At 32.1% G+C, this 19,389-nt stretch overlaps 1 protein-coding gene across 1 annotated transcript in view; it reads right to left on the bottom strand.

The window, feature by feature from the left end:
• The window catches only part of LOC127716024 (methionine adenosyltransferase 2 subunit beta-like), a 30,294-nt gene extending 15,050 nt beyond the window's left edge, over positions 1-15,244 (bottom strand). The window contains exon 1 of the mRNA XM_052222146.1: positions 15,124-15,244. The gene's annotated coding sequence lies outside the window, so the exon portion shown is untranslated. The remainder of the gene's footprint in view (positions 1-15,123) is intronic.
• Between the last annotated feature and the right edge of the window lie 4,145 nt (positions 15,245-19,389).

Below are 19,389 nucleotides of genomic sequence, written 5' to 3'. Positions count from 1 at the left end.
CTGGAAAATCCCCCTTTTTTTAATGAATAAAACCCCAAAACTCGGAAAGTAAAATCTAAAATTTATAAAAATCGAAAGGGAGCTCACATCAATAGATATAAACAATTCACCAAAGTTTCATAAAAACTGCTCAAAGCATTTTCGAGTTACAAAAAAAAATGTATTGTCCAAAAACTGGAAAATCCCCCTTTCTTTAATGAATAAAACCCCAAAGCTCGGAAACACAAAATCTAAAATTTATAAAAAAACGAAATGGAGCTCACATCAGTAGATATAAACAATTCACCAAAGTTTCATGAAATCTGCTCAAAGCATTTTTGAGTTGTTGTCTGAAAACTGGAAAATCCCCTTTTTTAATGAATAAAACCCCAAAACTCGGAAACATAAAATCTAAAATTTTTAAAAAACAAAAGGGGGCTCGCATCAATAGATATAAACAATTCACCAAAAGTTTCATGCAAATTGGTTAAAGCGTTTTTGAGTTCATGTCTGGACGGATGTCCGGACAGACAACGGTATACCATAATACATCCCGTAAACGGGCGTATAAAAACTATCAGAACGATAAGTGAATTTCATAAATTGAAAAATAGTTCAAAAGTTTTCCGTGCAATCCTTTTTTGAGTTGCACACACTTTAAATTTCCCATTTATATATACACATGTCCAACACCTGATGAATAGGATAAAAACATTTTGAAATTTCAGGGAAAAAAATCATGAAAAAAAGAAAACAACAGTTCCTGATTCTGCCTTTTTAAAAGGTCAACAAAAAGTCTGTTACTTTTTTTACCCATATAATAAATTTTTATCTAAGTAATGATTTATTGTTTAACTGACACACTTACACAAGTAGAATATTTCAGAACTTAAAAATTATTTCAAATCTAATAAATCACTTATAAAAAGCATTAATCTGTACATAAAATATTTTTTATTACTAACCGAAATGTAATTCAGCTGCAAAACTCCTACTGACACATGACTGACCCCTTACAACAATAGAATAATTTGTTTGTTGATTTAAAACCTTTATTTGTGTTTACGAAACAATAAAGATTTGACAGTTTTCTTGATATTCGATAATCTGTGTAATTGAGGGCAGATTTTGTGTTAGGAGTTCCGATATTAATCATGTAAATAATTACAAAGAATAATATAAATATGTCTCTATGTAATAAAAAAAAAATATAGACTTAAAATATTTACTTGTGTTAATAAATAAAAAAGATTTGACAATTTAATTGTTTATTAACAATGATCAATAATCTCTTTATTGTGAAGGGCGTATTGAACAGTTGGTGACCTCAATGACAGTCAATGTATATATAGAATATATATTTTCATGATGAATGTAAAATATGATCAATGCACAAGCTGTTGCAAAGAATTAATGACAAATAAATTTTAACTGCAAGATGAACCTTTTAGCATTTGTTCAGTACTATTAAAGATTTAATTGATCATTCCTTAAATGTATTCATGGTACATGAAGTAAGGAACTTAAAACATGTCAGTCAGTCAGGGGTAATACATATACACATGTATTTTATTTACTGGTACAGGTAAATCTCCTTGGAGGTAGATTACTTTGTATCCTTAGGCATTCAGATTTGTGTTTACTTATATCAGTAAAAAAGTCATATTTTCTTCTTTTCTTGAATTTGTCTCGACTACATTGCACTTATAGACAAATTATGAAAATTAATCATACTAGACATTAAAATCTCATAGTGAAGGCTAATTTCAGTGCATGTTACAAATGAATTGTCTTGTTATACTAGTACTGTATGAATTAAAAAAAAGGATGGAAAATGTAGTAAATAAAAGAAGAATTTGAAGTTTCTCACCATGCTCAACAGATGTATTTATGTTATTATATATATGCTGAACACATTGTGATGATTTCCGAGGGTAGTGAAGATTTACCAAATTTGTGATTATTGTGAAAAATGGCAACTCAAAGAATATGTTTATAAGAAAACAGTTCTTATAGTCTCCAAAGGGAAACAACCCAGTTTTTTTTTTTGTTTATACCAAATAGAGAACTAGAAATCGTTCATTTCTAAAGACCTGAAAAAATATTTGTGAACAAGCTACAAATCAATGTGTGGTATATAAAAAAAGGGAAGACAAAACAGTACAATGATTAACAGTGTTAATTAGATACATGTATGTTTGATAAGATAGTTTTATCTATTCTTCTAAAATTTTGGCATTTGATGATTATGATGATGGATAGCGGCTTAACGTCCAGCGGCAAATTAATATGTATATTCGGGACGAGAACATGTTAATGTTTTATGAATATTAACCCTGCTTTGTACTAAACCAACACGCTCAGCCAGATTTTTACTGTGCTAGTTCACAAGGTAACAGTTCACAGGAAGACATGTCACCTTTCCCGGACACATTATTCTGACTCCAAACTGACCAGTCTTTGCCCTTACTCCTTAATGCCGTGTGTTAAGCGGAGAAGCATTAAATACTAATTTTAAAGTCTTTGGTTTGACCTGGTTGGGGTTCAAACCCACGACCTCCAACACTCACGGCGAACACGCTACCACAATACCACCATTTGCATTTGAAAATATTTTTTTATAATCATGATAATCATGATAATAGAACATGTTCACTTAAAATTTTGTAAGCTTGTCCTACATCTAAAACAGTCTACAATAAGTTGCACTTGTTATGCAGAACTGGTTTATTCTAAATACCACGGTGTGTATCGATTAAGCAATGATTACATATATTTATGGTAAAAAAATTGTTTTTAAAAGTAATATTTCTTGTCTTTTATCATGTTTTGTATAAAACTATATTTTCATGGTCTATAATGTAAATGGATATTATTTGTAAAAAAAACATTTTTGATGTGTGTGGAATGTCAAATATCTTGTGAAACCAATTGTTATATAAATAGCTATATAGGTAATTTAACTCTTATAAATATGTTATTTAATTTGTTTAACTGAACATGCTGAATGTTCATTTACTATTTTCTATTAAATTGCAGGTGTTTGTTTATTTTACCATTTTCTGCATGCTAAGAAAAACAATCTCAAAATTCAGACCTGTTTTTAATTTTCTTAAACATAAACTGCCTTAAAACTTTACCATGTGCACAGCTTTGTCCGTACTCAGAGTACATTTTGTGGTGTAAACGTTAACACAGCCATATTTTTCAATTACTTCTGATGAACCTAATCAAAAAATGTGTTCACTCTATTACCAATGAACGCAAAAATTACCTACAAAACCACAATACTGTCGAAATAACGGTACAATCTTCAGTGAACATAGTGAACGTGTAACAAAATTACATCATCATGATCATGGGCAACATATTATTTACTTCAGAGTCATCTTATTATATATATATTGTCCCTGTGTGTAGTCTACCTTTATACATGTATGGTCCCTTCCTTTCAAAAGCCAAAGGGGGTATCTGTCGAGAAAGAAGACATTGTGGCCTGGATATGAGTGGGCAAACTTGTTTTGAAAATGTGTTTGTTAGTGTAATGTTCACCAGGAAATAAAGCACATTAGTGTGGTACTCTTCCACTTAATATTTACCAAGAGTCAGTCTGCAAAGCTATTAAAGTTATATTTGTTAAATTATAGGGGATGATGAAATAATTATGATGACAGCGAGACTGAAATAAGACAGTCATTCACAAGGAGATCTTACCAAACTATTTCTGACAACACGAATACATTTTCAACAGAACTTCAATTCATGGTTAATCGGAATGTGTCAAGATCAGGAAGGACACTATAAATTGGGCTTCATCCAGGCTCTTTGTCTATTACTAATTACTAAAGAAATTAAACTTTTATTAAATGTTATCACATTTTTACTTGTTTCATTCTCGTATGTGCGTGTACACGTTTTAGCTGATATTAAATTCATTAACCCAAATCTGAATTTGAATCTTTTATTCAGCATGTTCAGCTTCTGCAGTGCTATAGGATGTGGACAGTGTCATGACTGTGAACTCTTTTTTTCTTCAAATTTAGAGTTATGTTTTTTTTTTTAATAAAAGAAAAGAGCACAAGAAGGTTTAATATGTTGGGTTTGCACAGGTACATATATCATGTATATAGAACATGTAGAAAACAAAGTGAAAACAGGAACCATATTGACCCTTTTGCTATTGTCACAATAATTTTTTTCAAATGTTTAAATGACTATATATGGTCATGTGTGGCGATTTTGAAATAGCATCAACTTTTAATTTCATGGAAATTCGGGATTGATTGATTATTTTCATGGGAATTCAGGATTTGGCATCTACCCCTCTGTAATCTGTTAAAAGATAAATTATTTTAAAATTATTACTGATGGGAATTTATTTAAAACAAAGTTAAATGATATCAGAATCTTCCATGGCTTTTTTCATGTTGGCTGTATTATCATCCCAAGGTTCACAATCAGCCAAAGAGCCGAATGCTTGAGGGCTGATATTGAACAAGGGCTGATAATACATCCGATATGAAAAATGACATGTACATTTGTAATGATCTTTTTATCATATGCTTCAACAATGGAGAAAAATAACAGTTAAATATATTGATCCTATCAAGTGGTTCTCAAGTACAAGTTCAAAAAGTGAAAAGTTTACGGACCACAGACGCCAAATGTTATTCATCGGATATGAATGATATGAAAAATGACATGTGATGATCTTTTCATCATATACTTCAGCAGAAGAAATACAGACAAGAACTATTTTTAAATTTTGGAAAAATTAATTTATTGTATCATTTGCTTTGCATTCTACATAAAATATTTTCTGTTTTCTAATATTTGTTTTGTATCCTACTCCATGTGCTTTTTTTTTATTGTTATATTTTTCACTGAAATCGTACCATTGATGTGTATTTTCCAGAATTTGCCCAGTGACGTCAAAATGCCATTCGATAATAACCAGAAGCAGTTGATAAATTTTTCATATCAGTACGATACACACCATATTTCGGAATATATGGAATTTAAGTGAATTTAAAGCTATTATCATTCTGAAAAAATTATAAGTTATTTACTCCAAGTATATGATGACATCGTTTATCATACTTAAATTCTTCTAATAGTCTGAGTTGTTTATAGTCCGATTTTGTTGCAGGCCGATTTTGTTATGGGCCGAGTTTTCAGGGAGTCCGGAAATTATAACTTATGAGACCAAGGTGACCATATTTCTATACCCCAGTAACTCTTTGACAGTTTGGGTCGGTGTTAGTGATGGCACCTATGCCATCAGATTAAAACTTCTCAATTAAAATAAATCAGCTTAAAATCCATTTGATCAGTAAATTAAACACTAAAAACAAAATCTTACAAACAAGTTGTTTACATTTGTCAGGGGAATATAAGTAAGGGGGAGGGAAACAAATGATAATATGCTGGGAAGATCTTATTCGAACCTTTTTGAATTTTACCATCTCAAACGACTAAATATCAGAGATTATCGAAAAATAAATCGTATCTTGCCATTGGTTTAAAAACTTTACGTCAATATGACAATCATTTATTACATGAATATTGATATATTTGAACTCTATTATTCTTAAATTAAAAGGTCAATACACCGGTTTGTTTACTAGCTAACGCGTATTAATCACAGCCATGCACATGTTTAACTGACTTGAGATATGATTATATATATATTTTAAAGTGGCAACATTTAAAAAAAAGAAGACCTTAAATTTATTTGTTTCCGTTGTGCACATATTTTTTGTAAATTATTAACGAATTGGTGACAGGTAATTTGCAATGCTCCCTTACCGGGTAGTTGTATTCGAACTGTTCGTTGTTCAGTTACTCCGAGTCAGTGATGATAATTTCATTTTTTTTCCGTCTTCATCTTTTTATAGACATTTGTTCTATTAATATATGGATGCATAATTTAGCTACTTATAACTGGGACTATTATACTAACATAGTATAATATTTAGTCCCAGCTTATAACAAAAGCGGCTTAGTATGCATCTGAGACTACTATAACACAGTGTTATAGTAGTCTCAGTATGCATGGAAAACAGAATAATTGAATCCAGTTTTCTATATTTTTTAGGACCACTGTATTTGTCAATGTGAAATCATATAATATATAGATATAAGAAGATGTTGTATGAGTGCCAATGAGACAACTCTCCATCCAAGTCAAAATTTAAAAAAAGTAAACCATTATAGGTCAAAGTACGGTCTTCAACACGGAGCCTTGGCTCACACCGAACAGTAAGCTATGAAGGGCCCCAAAAATTACTGGTGTAAAACCATTCAAACGGGATATAAAAAAAAAACATTATTGTGTCTTTTTCTTTTCTTGTCATCTTATCAATAAAATCAGAAGTCCATTATACTAGACTAGTCTAGTAATGGACTTCTGATAAAATCTATTAAAGAGTTTATAGAAAAAAGATGTGGAATGATTGCCAATGAGACAACTCTATAAGAGACCAAATGACACAGAAATTCAAAAATGAACAAAGCCTTATAAAAGGCCCGGAAATGACAAATGTAAAACAAATAAAACGAGAAAACAAGCGGTCTAATTTATGTACAAAATAATGAACGAAAATCAAATATGTAACACAGCAACTAACGACAACCACTGAATTACAGGCTCCTGACTTGGGACAGGCACATATAGAATGTAGCGGGGTTAAACATGTTAGCAGGCGCCAACCCTCCCCTAACCTGTGCTATGGAGGAATAGTACAACCAGAGACATATATACACAATATGTCTCTGGTACAACATAAGAACAAATCATAAACATCAGTTGAAAATGGCTTAACTCATCAGATGGATATAAATAGAAATACATCTATAACAAAAACACAGACTCCTTGCATTCATTTAATAAACCAGCTAGCTCCATCCTTTGACCACAACCTGTGATATATTCCAGGCGCGGATCAAGTCATTTTGAAAGTGGGTTTCATTGGGTTTAGTTTTTATACGACCGCGGTCGTATATAGGTATGACGGCCAACGTCGTCGTCCGAAGACACATTGGTTTTCGCACTCTAACTTTAGTTTAAGTGAGTGGATCTCTATGAAATTTTACCATAAGGTTCAATATCACAAAAGGAAGGTTGGGATTGATTTTGGGGGTTATGATACCAACAGTTAAGGAATTAGGGGACAAAATAAAATTAAGCATTTTTGTAACTTCCAGACATAACTTGTGTGTTAGTGTATGGATCTCTCCGACACTGTACCACAAGGTTCCATATATATCACAAAGGGAATGTTGGGATTGATTTTGGGGGTAACAATAAGGCTGAAGTAATTTGGTTCACCTTATGTTCGGCATGACTTTAACAGATGACCATACAAATACTCAAAATCAAGGATAACAATAAGGCTGAAGTAATTTGGTTCAGTCGCCGGTTTGTTAATAGTTAATAAACTATTCCCAGCTTCTATTATTTAATTAACTGTTGACACAGGGATATACGTCTCGTTGTAAGCAATTAAAATGATAAAATGGAAAGGTTAAAATAATTGCAAATACTTTTACACATTTTAACTAAGAAAAAATATTCCAAGTCATTCAATGCCAATGACCAGAGGCGCAAGGCTAACTAATCTCCATGGAAATGAGATATGCTAAGGTGCGAATCCAGAATTTTTAAAAAAAGAGGCCTGAGGGGGTTCGATCCAAGTCTATGCTTATACAACAGCATGCCAAATATGATCGAGTTCTTAAGTAACCTAAACACAGACTTGTTCAAACAGCGACACCACGCTATAAACATGTCTCACATTAATGAATTCATAGAGGCAAAACAAAAACCATCAAGAATGTTCATAACAACCAGGTGTTTGTTGGCATGCACCTCTTTCTTAAACATTTCATGAAACCTTATAATGAAAATCAGATTTATATTTTTATATTGTGTAACACATAAAGGATAATCACCCTGGAATGTAATTTAGAAAATACCGTAACAATATGTTTTCACTGTATTACCTAACAAAAAGCCTAATATGGTTGCAAGAGCTAAACGGTATCAGATTGGTCTTAGCTTCAAAGAGCCAGTGAACCAATACAATCAAACCTGTAGGGTATCAGTGTTTGCGTTTGAAGTTCCCCATAAGTATTCTATTTTTGGTTCCGATTGGAGACACACCATGGACTAATTGTCATCATAGGTGGTCAAACGTTCATATTTAAACCAAACAAGAACTTTTTCTTTTGTTCTAATTTCCAAAAGACTTCATAGACATATTGGTACAATATATATGTCTCTGAACACATGAAGTGAAATGAAATCAAACCATGAAGGAATATTCTATAATACCTATTGTGAATATTGCTATTGTGTTTAGTTTCAGTGAGTTGTCTGGTTTAAGAGGAAGCCTTGATAGTTGGTCATCTTGTTGGAATAATTTTACACTTTGTAATCTTTGTGTCTTCCATAGATTGCTACACAAGGCCATACATAACTGTGACCTGTATTTTCTAGCATTTACATTGGTCTCTGCATGGTGGAAAGATGTCTCATTGAATATCATACTACATCTCCCAATTTTATATTGATAATCATATAGATCCAAGAAAATAGAAGCTACAAGTATCATTCTATTAAACATACAAAATTTTTGAGAAAGACAATTCTGTACTTTTGGATATATGGTATGAATTATAGACAATTTCAGTCAACTTGAAATTTCACATAGACAGTTACTTTTTATGTGAGCCTGTCTGTTTTATTTAAATGGTTGACAATATATCATTTATCCATTTCATATCCTTGTGGCATTAAAATATTCTGAGCATACATGTAACATGACATGGGAAGAAAGATAGTCAGACATACCAAATAGTTCTTATATTTGGGATATTACATGTGACTGTAATAATATATATGTTAATATTTTCATGATAGCGGGTCTAATAACCACTTGACTTGGTTTAAAAGATTTCTTGGATTATATGAAAAGGAAAGCTTTCATTTTTGATATGCAGCTTGAAAATGTTGAGTTGATGTCTATTAGCAATTTTAAGATCTGCCATGTCTGCTGTGCAGCTACATCTTGTTTCCTGGTATTTTAAAATTAATTGCATGCAGCCACAAAGGTCCAGACCTGGTATTGTTCTTTTTTTTTTCTCTATTTTTTTATGCTCTTGTTAAAACAGTTTTAAAATTTTTAACATCTTTTCTGGTAGCTCATTTTTACCTGAAAAAGAGAAGTCATATAATATCAATAAAGAATTAACAAAATTGGCATGTAATTACACATGTATAAAAGATCAGTGGCGGATCCACAAAATGTTCATAAGAGGGGGCCCACTCGAGTCATGATTCAGTGATTCCCTATATAATCAACCAAATTTTTCCCACAAAAGGGGGGGACGGCCCCGCTGCAACCCCCCTAAATCCACCTCTGAAAATAAAATTGTCTTACTGTTACTGCGGATTCATTTTAATATCAATTGTGTATACAGCAGAGAAAAACAGTCCAATAAAATTATATTTTCTAGAAGTATGTAAGATGAGTAATGTACTATTAACAAACAAGTCCATTTGCCTTGCTTATATACACAAATGACATTAATGTTTTTTTAACTGAAATATAGAACTCTAATAAATGTTTGTACATTCACTGATAAGCCGATACATCATTTCTAATAATTATTTCATATATGTACTTACACCTTAATATCAAAACAGTCTCTGTATGTACATGTATCTCTTCCTTTCCATTTCACATAACTCTACAATCAGAACAGCATCTGCAACAACCAAAATTTAAGGTTTATGACCCCTTCTGTAGCCATGTGAAATATGAAATTTTCAAGCTGCAATAGTATCAAAACAGCAAAGATAATGAATAATAGAGATGGGCTGTTTTGTACATATACCAAGGGGAAACTTCGTGCAAAGCATCATTATTTATTGTTTCATTGCATTTAATAGAAAAGGGGGATTTTGTGGCAAATAAACCAAGATTTTTGTAGAAAATCCACAGACTTTAAAAAAGAGATTTTTGTTATAAAATTTTAAACATAGATTACTCACTTGTTTTTCTATGATATGCTAGCATTTATTGTTTACAAAAAGTCCTAAACAACTTTTAATTCCAAAAAACCTCAATGGCTCATGCTGAGTCACTAAAGTCGAGTGCACCCTAGAAGGTGTACTTGAATTGGTCCATATTTATATTTGTTCTAACCAATATTTTGATATATAAACTTGTCCTAAGGAAATCATTGCTAGCACTGCATGCAATATTCCTCTATCTATCAGGCATAGAATGGTCAAATATTAGATTACAAGGGAAAGGCTAGATTTTATTTAAAATTACATGTTTAGCATTGAAACAACAAAAGGATACTTAATTTTTAAAGAGCTCTAATTAAGAGCTCATGTTCCTTGCTATTAATATTTATATATGCAACCCGACTTTAAATAAAGATTACTTTACTATACTTTACTTTAAAGACTTTGAGACAAACTTGTCATATAATCAGAAATGTTATTTCAAACAAAGCTGTCCAGTCTTTTGTTTTTTATGGTCATCATCATGGATTAAAAAAAATCTGAGTAAATACTTAAAAGTTAATCACTTTAAATTTGGTTGCCTTTATGAAAGGATCAAAAATGCTTACCATGTGCAGTATACAAAGATTTAATATTGACCTGGCAGCAGTGACAATTAAACAATGACTGAGAGCACAACATGGTACATTTTTGTAAAAAATATACATGACTATATCATTGTATATCAAGCAGTGTAAATTATAATTTAAGAACTTAAATAGTTCTCGTTTAACTTTTTTTTTTTTTATCTCATTGTTTGTATTGTATTATGAAAAATTATTGATGTTGTAATGTTTATGCCCTTTGGGGCCCATAATTGAAAATAAAATATCTTATCTTATCTTATCTTATCTTATAATAAAATCTAGGATGATATTCACTTACATTCTGCCAACACTAAAAGTAGGAACTATTTCTAGGACTATCGTGACTGTGTGGTAAACAATTTGTGAGGAGGTGGTGTTTGATTAGCATATCAATAGAACAACAACAATGTCAACATGCAACTGCAAACTCGTTATTTTGTTGATTGATTTTATTTTTGTCATTCAATATTGATTATTATAACTTTGTCAATCATTTGTAATGGATATAATGTCAAATAATCGAATAGTTTATCTTTTTATGTCATATTCTTGAAAAAAGTTGAAATCGCAAGTACCTTGCGATTTCCTTTCGATATTTTTCAATAGCACAACTTTTTGGCCGTCTGGTTTCAAGAGTTTTTACAGTGCGATTATTATTGTCATTTAGATAGATCAAAAGACCATGTTATGAAATATTATGTGGCAGACTTACGTGTCATTCTGATATGTACGATCCGCTAAATCAACCTTTTTGTAAACACAAAACTTGATCTTCCCCGCATAAAAATGGCGTTTGCATTATAGTAAGGAGTTGTTTCCCCTTACTGGCATTTGTATTTTCTGTCTACATGGGAGATAACCAAGAAAAGGTGTGAAGAATAACCATAAAAAATGTTTTATTTTTACAGCTTGGGAAGTACCATATTGTCAGTGAGTCACTTTATAAAAAAAAACTGAAATTATTGCCGTATTTACACCACAAATTTCACTCTGAGTACAGACAATCTTGTAAATACCAATCAATCAATCGCCTAGATCAATATAATTTCACTTTTTTTATGCATTTGAAGTTTCTAAATATTAAATTAAAAACTTAACTGGGTTTTGCTTTTCATTTTTTTTTTTTTGCATTCCTACCTGCATATAAACTAAGTTGAGAATCAAAAAGATGCATATCCAGGATTTTGAAAAGGGAGGCAAAACTAGGCAACGTTTGGAGTTTCTTAATATTAAAATAAACATTTTCGGCTACAGTTAGCGGCAAATTGGTTAACATTTCAAGTTATCATGAGAAATTCGTCAACATATCCTGATCGTGATTCTTCAGAGGTCTGAAATAATTATCCATTATCGTAATTTTTGGAAAGAATTTAACGTGAGTCGTCAAACTAGATGATCAGTCGATTTTTTATCGTCTTAAAGAAAATGTACATTTTATCGTCATGCATCAGATATTACCGTTACCGTCATTGGCAAGATTTTTTTTTACCGTTATTCGCCATGAAGGTACCCCCATTAAGACCCTCTTATAGATAGCCCCATGAGGGACCGTATCAAATGAAACTCAGTTGTTTGTTTATTTTGCTATCTTCTGCAGACCAAAATCCAGGTAGGTTTTTAATTTCTGAAACATAAAACGCATATAACTTTTATGTGTATAGATCCAGCCATGCTTAAGGGTTCATGTGGACCCATTGGCTAAACGATTTGCTGCGTTTTCACCTCAAAATTTATTCTTCGTACAGACTCAAGTGTGCATCTGGAAAAGTTTTAAGACATAGCATGTCCTAGAATAAATAAAAGTCAAATGCATTTTATTTTTTACAAAATTTAAAAAATGTACTCAGAGTAAATTTTTAGGTGAAAATGCAGCCATTTTAGACAAAGGGTCCACATGAGCGTTAACACTTTCCTGTATGCTTAGTTTTGTCTGTACTCAGAGTAACCACAGCCGTATTTGTAAAATAGTTTTCAAGATGGCAATTGATTGAACAGTAGTGTTGTTTTTGCGTATCGGAAAAGGTTCAATTCACAATGTCATGAATAATGAGTGTTTGTCCCTCAACCCGTGGTAACCCTCCGGATTTCTTTTTTTTTTTTACTATGTAGATTGTGTAATTCTAACTTTAAATATTTTTATATAACATGTTAGTCCTAATTACTGGTGCAAATGGATTAAACTGTTAAAAGCAATGTGCTAGTATATAAATTAAGTAAGTAATTCTTATTTAGAGTCGGCAATATGAACACTGGTTTAATAATACATTTGAATAAGAAGCCAAGTGCACATTTCAGTTAGAATTGACAGAAGAAAGTGTCAATGCGTACTTGCACCGGAGAATTTAACAATGGGACTGACATTAGAAATGATAAAAGGGTGACTGGGGAGGGGACTGGGGAATAGAAATATGTTCACTCTTGATCTTCTTCCGACCGAATTAAAACCCTTGCCAAAATTTTGCGTCCGTTTGCCTGTGCGGGATGTACAAGAACGCAGCCTCTTCAGGTCAGAATGGAGGGGATGGATAGGTGTCCTGTTGCACGGCATCATTTCTGTACCTATATGATATACCCTCATTTCCCAGTGGCAATCAAAATTTCCCCGACCTTCTTTCTGGACGGCCTCCATTGCAGAACCCTACAATTGTATTTATTAGAAAGTTGTTATCATCCTGAACCCGCATGAAATATTTGTCATTGGATGTTTATCAACCAACAATCAATCGAATGGATGGATTTCTGGTTGGCTGTTAATTGCGTGTTGCAATAAAGCGAATGCAAAATCCTTAAACACGTTGTAAATTCCGATAATTTTTCAAAAGTGATTTTATCCCTACAGCTCACAGGAAACAGAAAAATTACCAATAAGATCTTTATTTCAATTCTATAAGGTGTCAATGTGTCCATATTGACCTTCGCTTTTTTTCATTCTTTTAAAGTCCACATTAACGACTCTGTCAAGATGTTCCACCTGTCTCACCGTATGGGAGCGACATCGGATATTGGTACTAGCTAAAGCGGAGAGAGGTTGTAAAAGTGTGTAATCACACAAGTAAGAATTGCATTTTTAAAGATTTATATAATGATATGTTGGGAATTGTCCTGTTCTCCAGATCATTTAGGAATGTTAGACATCATCGTAAATTAAATCTGGAGATAAAAAAATTCTACACTCTAGTACCGGACAAAACATTAATTGAAAATCATCTTCGACATATGAAGTGCTACACAACTGTTACAAAGTTTTTAGAAAGTATGATTTGTCATATCGTATGTAGGACAAGCTTAATCAGCCACTTATTTTGATCGTCTGGTTGTCGATATTCAAAGTATACAAAACTGATCCCCCGAAACAGAATATTGAAGAACGCGTATTACCATTTGCCGCAAATTCTCTCATGTTTTGTTCCAATATTTAATTCTACGATACAAGCCTCAGCCTTTCTCCTTGTTTTTCATTATCCACAGACGTATTGGACATGAACTATGTACCTTTTTTTTATTTCTGTATTACAGATTGCTCTTCCCCTTTTTGACAAAGAAATGTATCTTCTTTCAGAGGTCTGCATTTATCAGATATAGATGTACACATGCTATAGCAATCATTGAAAAAATTCTAATAAAATTCAATCAGATTGAGAAAAAATTATACTATAAATGAAATTGTTTCTAATGTAGTGTTACTAAAGAGCATACTGCAAATATATATTATTTTATATGGTATACGGGTCTGGATTGGGGATCCTTCATTTCTGTAATTTCTTTAATTCTTTAGGTAATTTTTCTCTATTTTTTTCTTACATTTTTTTTTAACCCTGTTATTTTCTTTTCCTTATTTTGTGGCCGACTTTTCTCTATTATTTATTGTTTTGGCCCATTTTTTTCTGCAGTATTGGCCCTTATTCTCTATTCTGTAAACCCCATCCAGATACTCTAGTACATGTAGCATACATGTCATGTGTTTTTCAGAAAACAGATCACATACGTACAATTAATATTATTCCAATTACAACCCCGTGGTACGATAAATTCAAATCTTTGAAATAAAACAAACCAAGTTATAAACAAAACAATAATTACATGAAAACATCTACACACAACAAACCGAGCACAACAATTTATCGGAGTCATGCACTCAATGATAAACGTCAAGGTTGTGGATAATGTTAACAATGGTTAATGCTGTACATTTTTATAGATCTGTATTTGGAAATTGGAAAGTTTGTTAAAAATTAAGTGAGTTCCAATATGTAAGTATTATATAATTATGTATTCAGGCATACAGTGATACATATATATACATATTTATCACTGAAAATACATGTTGATCGATTGATAAACATAACCAACAATGTTCATGCAATATTGATCTGTTCTAAAATTGTTGCACATTGTGTACCGAGGCGCATACAGGGGTTTCGAAAAGGCACACACAATTTGATTTCACGTCATTTAATTCGCATAATGTCTTAAACTTACGTTTGTTCCCTTTCTTTTCTTTCCTTATTTGTACTCTGCTTGTTCGCTTTTGTCCCCGCATAACCATGGTAACATATGTACCATGTGTACCCGTACAAAGTCGAGCACGCAAAATATTGTGTTTTCATATACCTTGAACATGTTGAACAATGCTTTATATATATACATCGACATACGATTTAAAAAATATCATTTTCAGAAAACTTAACATATCATTAAACTAATCAGCTAGTAAAATGACCTGAATATTTGTAAACAAATAACGTACATAAATAATTATGCCTAATCTGATAATCATAGATCCATATCAGGAAAAGTTAAAATCCTAGGTGTACATCTGTATATTTCTATATCTACAGACACATAACTCGTGTTCATGTTCATGTTTCCTATATAGTTTATAACAATGATAAAGTTGCTATATATATTTGTTTGTTGAAGGACGGCATGATTTCTGATCAGCAGTTTAAGGATGTTTGCTTCTCTCATTTTTGACTTTTTGCCAGATATTCGAAATCCTCTAGTTTCATCCACAATTAGCCAATACAAATTTCGCTTACACCTACATTTCTTTTCATAATTTTATTACATATCGTTTAAAAAGCTATTTTTCAAAATCTTATAAAATTCTTGTTATTTTTCAAAGTTTTGAAACAACAAATGTACCACTGTTAAATGTAGGAAAACTATAGAGAGTTTCTTTTCCCGCCAAATTTTCAATGGCTTAAATATCTCAAAAACAATGAGACGGACCTTTCATTTTTTCCTGCTTTTTTAAATTTTCTTTTTTATATACTATTAATTTATAACTATACTTTAAAAAGCTTGTTATTTTGAAACAGAGTAGCGAACACCATTAACTGCGATAATTCGTTTTTATTGTTCGAGTAGGAATCTGATGTTCAGTAGTTGTCGTATGTTGATGTGGTTCATAAGTGTTTCTCGTTTTTTATATAGATTAGACCGTTGGTTTTCCCGTTTGAATGGTTTTACACTTAATAATATATATTTTGTGTTTGCCAAAATTTAAGTTTTAGTGTATTTGATTTTTGTTTTCTTTCAACCCTGTATATGATGATTAAAAAAAACGCATGCTTTACATCAAATACTGCTGTGCCGATATATAGTGACACAGACACTTGTCTCTAAATTAAATATCTAAATTTGAGAATGAAAACGGGGAATGCTTCAAAGAGACAACAATCCGACCAAAGAGCAGAAAACAGACCAAGACCAACACAGGGAGAAAATCCCGCATCCGGAGGCGGGCTTCAACTGCATGCTTTAATATAACACAAGGTTACCCAACTCACAATTAATGTATTTGAGAAATGACATTCGGTCGTGAACTTCCGTTACATTTCGATTTTGCGGTTTTCCGTCCCACTAAAACTTGTTATGTTGTAAATCTACATCAAATTATCTTCGCAAAGGTGTACATCATGCCTATATCTGCTGTCGGAATTATTCGAAGCTTACACTGCCTTGGGTGGCATTCTTCCTGCAGACACTGTGTCTGTCTTTACTACATGTACAGCAGAGAATAACTTTAGGACAAACAATCAACGATACGCCATTAACACCCCAATTCACCAAATATCAAACAACATCATGATATTATTTACGAAAATTACTAACGAGGCTCCTGACTTAGAACAGGCACATCAAAATGTGACCAGGTTATATAAAGTTTTTGAGACTGTAACCCTTCTATTTGTAATCTCCATCATTAGATTAAGCGCGGTAAATCTTTATCCGAGCACTTTGTGTATGTCCAAATGGCGTTAGCCGATTCGGTGTTCCTAATGTACTCCATGTCATTATTCTATATGATTCATCATGTTCATGCAAAATTACATTCTTTTGAGAAAAGGATTGCTGTATCTTTTAGAAATTTAACCCTATTTGCATAGAAGTGTTATCATTTATCAGCAAAAAGCTCAGATTTTTGCAATCAAACCAGAAAAAGATAGTACAGGAATTCATACACATTCCTGGCTATTTTGATAATACTGAAATCCCTCTTATTTGTTATGTTTACAAAAAACCTACCCGGAAATATGTGTTTAACTATAGCCAAGCGTGTAAAGATGTAAATATCAGTGACAATACACCTACGTCATGAAATTGCAGTAATTCCGAATACATTTATGGCCCCAGTTTCCATGTTATAACAAGAGGCCTTAACATCGTTCGTGACCGAGAGTTGAAATTATTCCTCAGAAAAGGACCTAAATATCGTTCCCGTCAATTATTAATTTGCATGAATATCGTGACATCATTCACGACTCACTCCGTACTTACTGCTCAAAATGGATAAAACGAGAAAAAACTGACAAGAAATCCTTAGATTCTTTTTTAATTCAGTAATGAACATATATAGTTGATATACGTATACAAGATTTTAGGGAACATTTTACTCCTAACAACAACCATAATAACCCTATTTCTCGTATCAAACATAAGCTAAAAGAACTCGCAAAGGAACTTGTTTTTGTCCCGGCTGATAAGGCTGCTAATGATATAATTATAGTTTGACGTAAATTTTACATTGAGGTTCTGCAAAAGGAAATCACGAATTCACCAACATTCCAACTGACTCCATTTTCGGAAAATGACATCTGTAACAAACATAAACTTTTAGCTACTTCTTTACAAGCAGAATCAAATACAATGAAAGTTCCAACTATGTACTGGTTTCCGAAGCTGCACAAACAGATTTATTTCGTCTTCAAGCCATTGTTCCACGACTAAACTGTCTATTCTACTTACTAGTACACTTGGTACAATCAAAAACCTGGTAATAAATTGTTTAAATAAGGCCTTTGAAAATAGTAGAATAAATTACTTTTGGGGTGTCAAAAATTTTTTGGAAGTACCTAATAATATACATGCTTATATTTGTGATTTTGAATCTGTTCAAAGTTTTGATTTTTCTACCCTATATACCACTTTGCCTCATATTCTTATTAAGAAAAAATTCACAAACCTAATTAAATTGGCATTTAAAAAGTCAGAATGCGAATATATATGTTCAAACTCTTTTAGGTCATTTTTTAGTAACAACAAACAAAAGCACTATGTAGATTGGACTGCTTTGATACTATAACTGCCCTTGAATTTTTACTAGGTAACATTTTTGTTCGCTATGGATATTCCGTATATCGTCAAGTTATCGGAATTCCAATGGGGACTAACTGGGCACCACTTATTGCGGACCTGTTTTTGTATTGTTATGAGTTACAATTTATGACTAAAATCAACAAAAACCCATCGAAACAACATCTGATACAAAAAATTAATAACACTTTTAGATATTTGGATGATATATTGACTCTCAATAATGACGACTAAAGTATGTACACTTAAGGGATTGATCCTGCTGAACTGACTTTAAATAACGCTAATACTAACAATGAACACTGCCCTTTCCTGGATTTTGATATCTATATCTTTAACGGGAAACTTAATACCAAAATTTATGATAAAAGAGATGATTTTTCATTTTCTATTGTTTATTATCAATTTTTAGATGGTGACGTTCCCTTGTCACCATCTTATGGTGTTTATATATCTCAGCTTGTTCGATTCGCTTGTGTATGTAACAACGTATTAGATTTTAACGAAAGAAATGTCTGTATTACGGAAAAATGATTACACCAGGGTTTTCGATATCACAAACTAGTCAAAACATTTACTTAATTTTATCATCGGTACAAGGACATCATTCGTAAATATAAATCAACATGCAGACATCTTATACGTTCAGGTATTTCACATCCAATCTTGTATGGTAATGTTCTTTAGAAAGCACAAAAATGTCGGCATTCACCTCAAAAGCTAACCAAACCTTTCAACAGACTTATTCATAAGGGATATAGTTACGATACTGTTGTCAGGTCATTAAAGATGGCATATTTTGGTATAAATATTTATTCACTCATAGGGTCTTCGCATCGGAAATAAACACATTTATTCTAAAACCAGTTGTTGGCATGATACGGGTTATGTTCTTCTCATATATTTTATGATGGTATGCTACTAAACCCCTTAAGGGAGGGATTGTGCTTGATTTTAATATGATGAAGACATAATCTTTCAATCAGTCTAATTGAGGTCTGGAGCTGGCATGTCAGTAACTGCTAGTAGTCCTTTGTTAATTTATGTATCATTGTCATTTTGCTTAGTTTCTTTTGATATATGTTCTGACATCGGACTCGGACTTCTTTTCAACTGAGTTTTACTGTGCGTATTGCTGTGTGCTTG

Source organism: Mytilus californianus, unplaced genomic scaffold, assembly GCF_021869535.1.
Source record: "Mytilus californianus isolate M0D057914Y unplaced genomic scaffold, xbMytCali1.0.p SCAF_9, whole genome shotgun sequence".
Classification (NCBI taxonomy): domain Eukaryota; kingdom Metazoa; phylum Mollusca; class Bivalvia; order Mytilida; family Mytilidae; genus Mytilus; species Mytilus californianus.
This window is presented reverse-complemented; position numbering and strand designations above follow the sequence as displayed.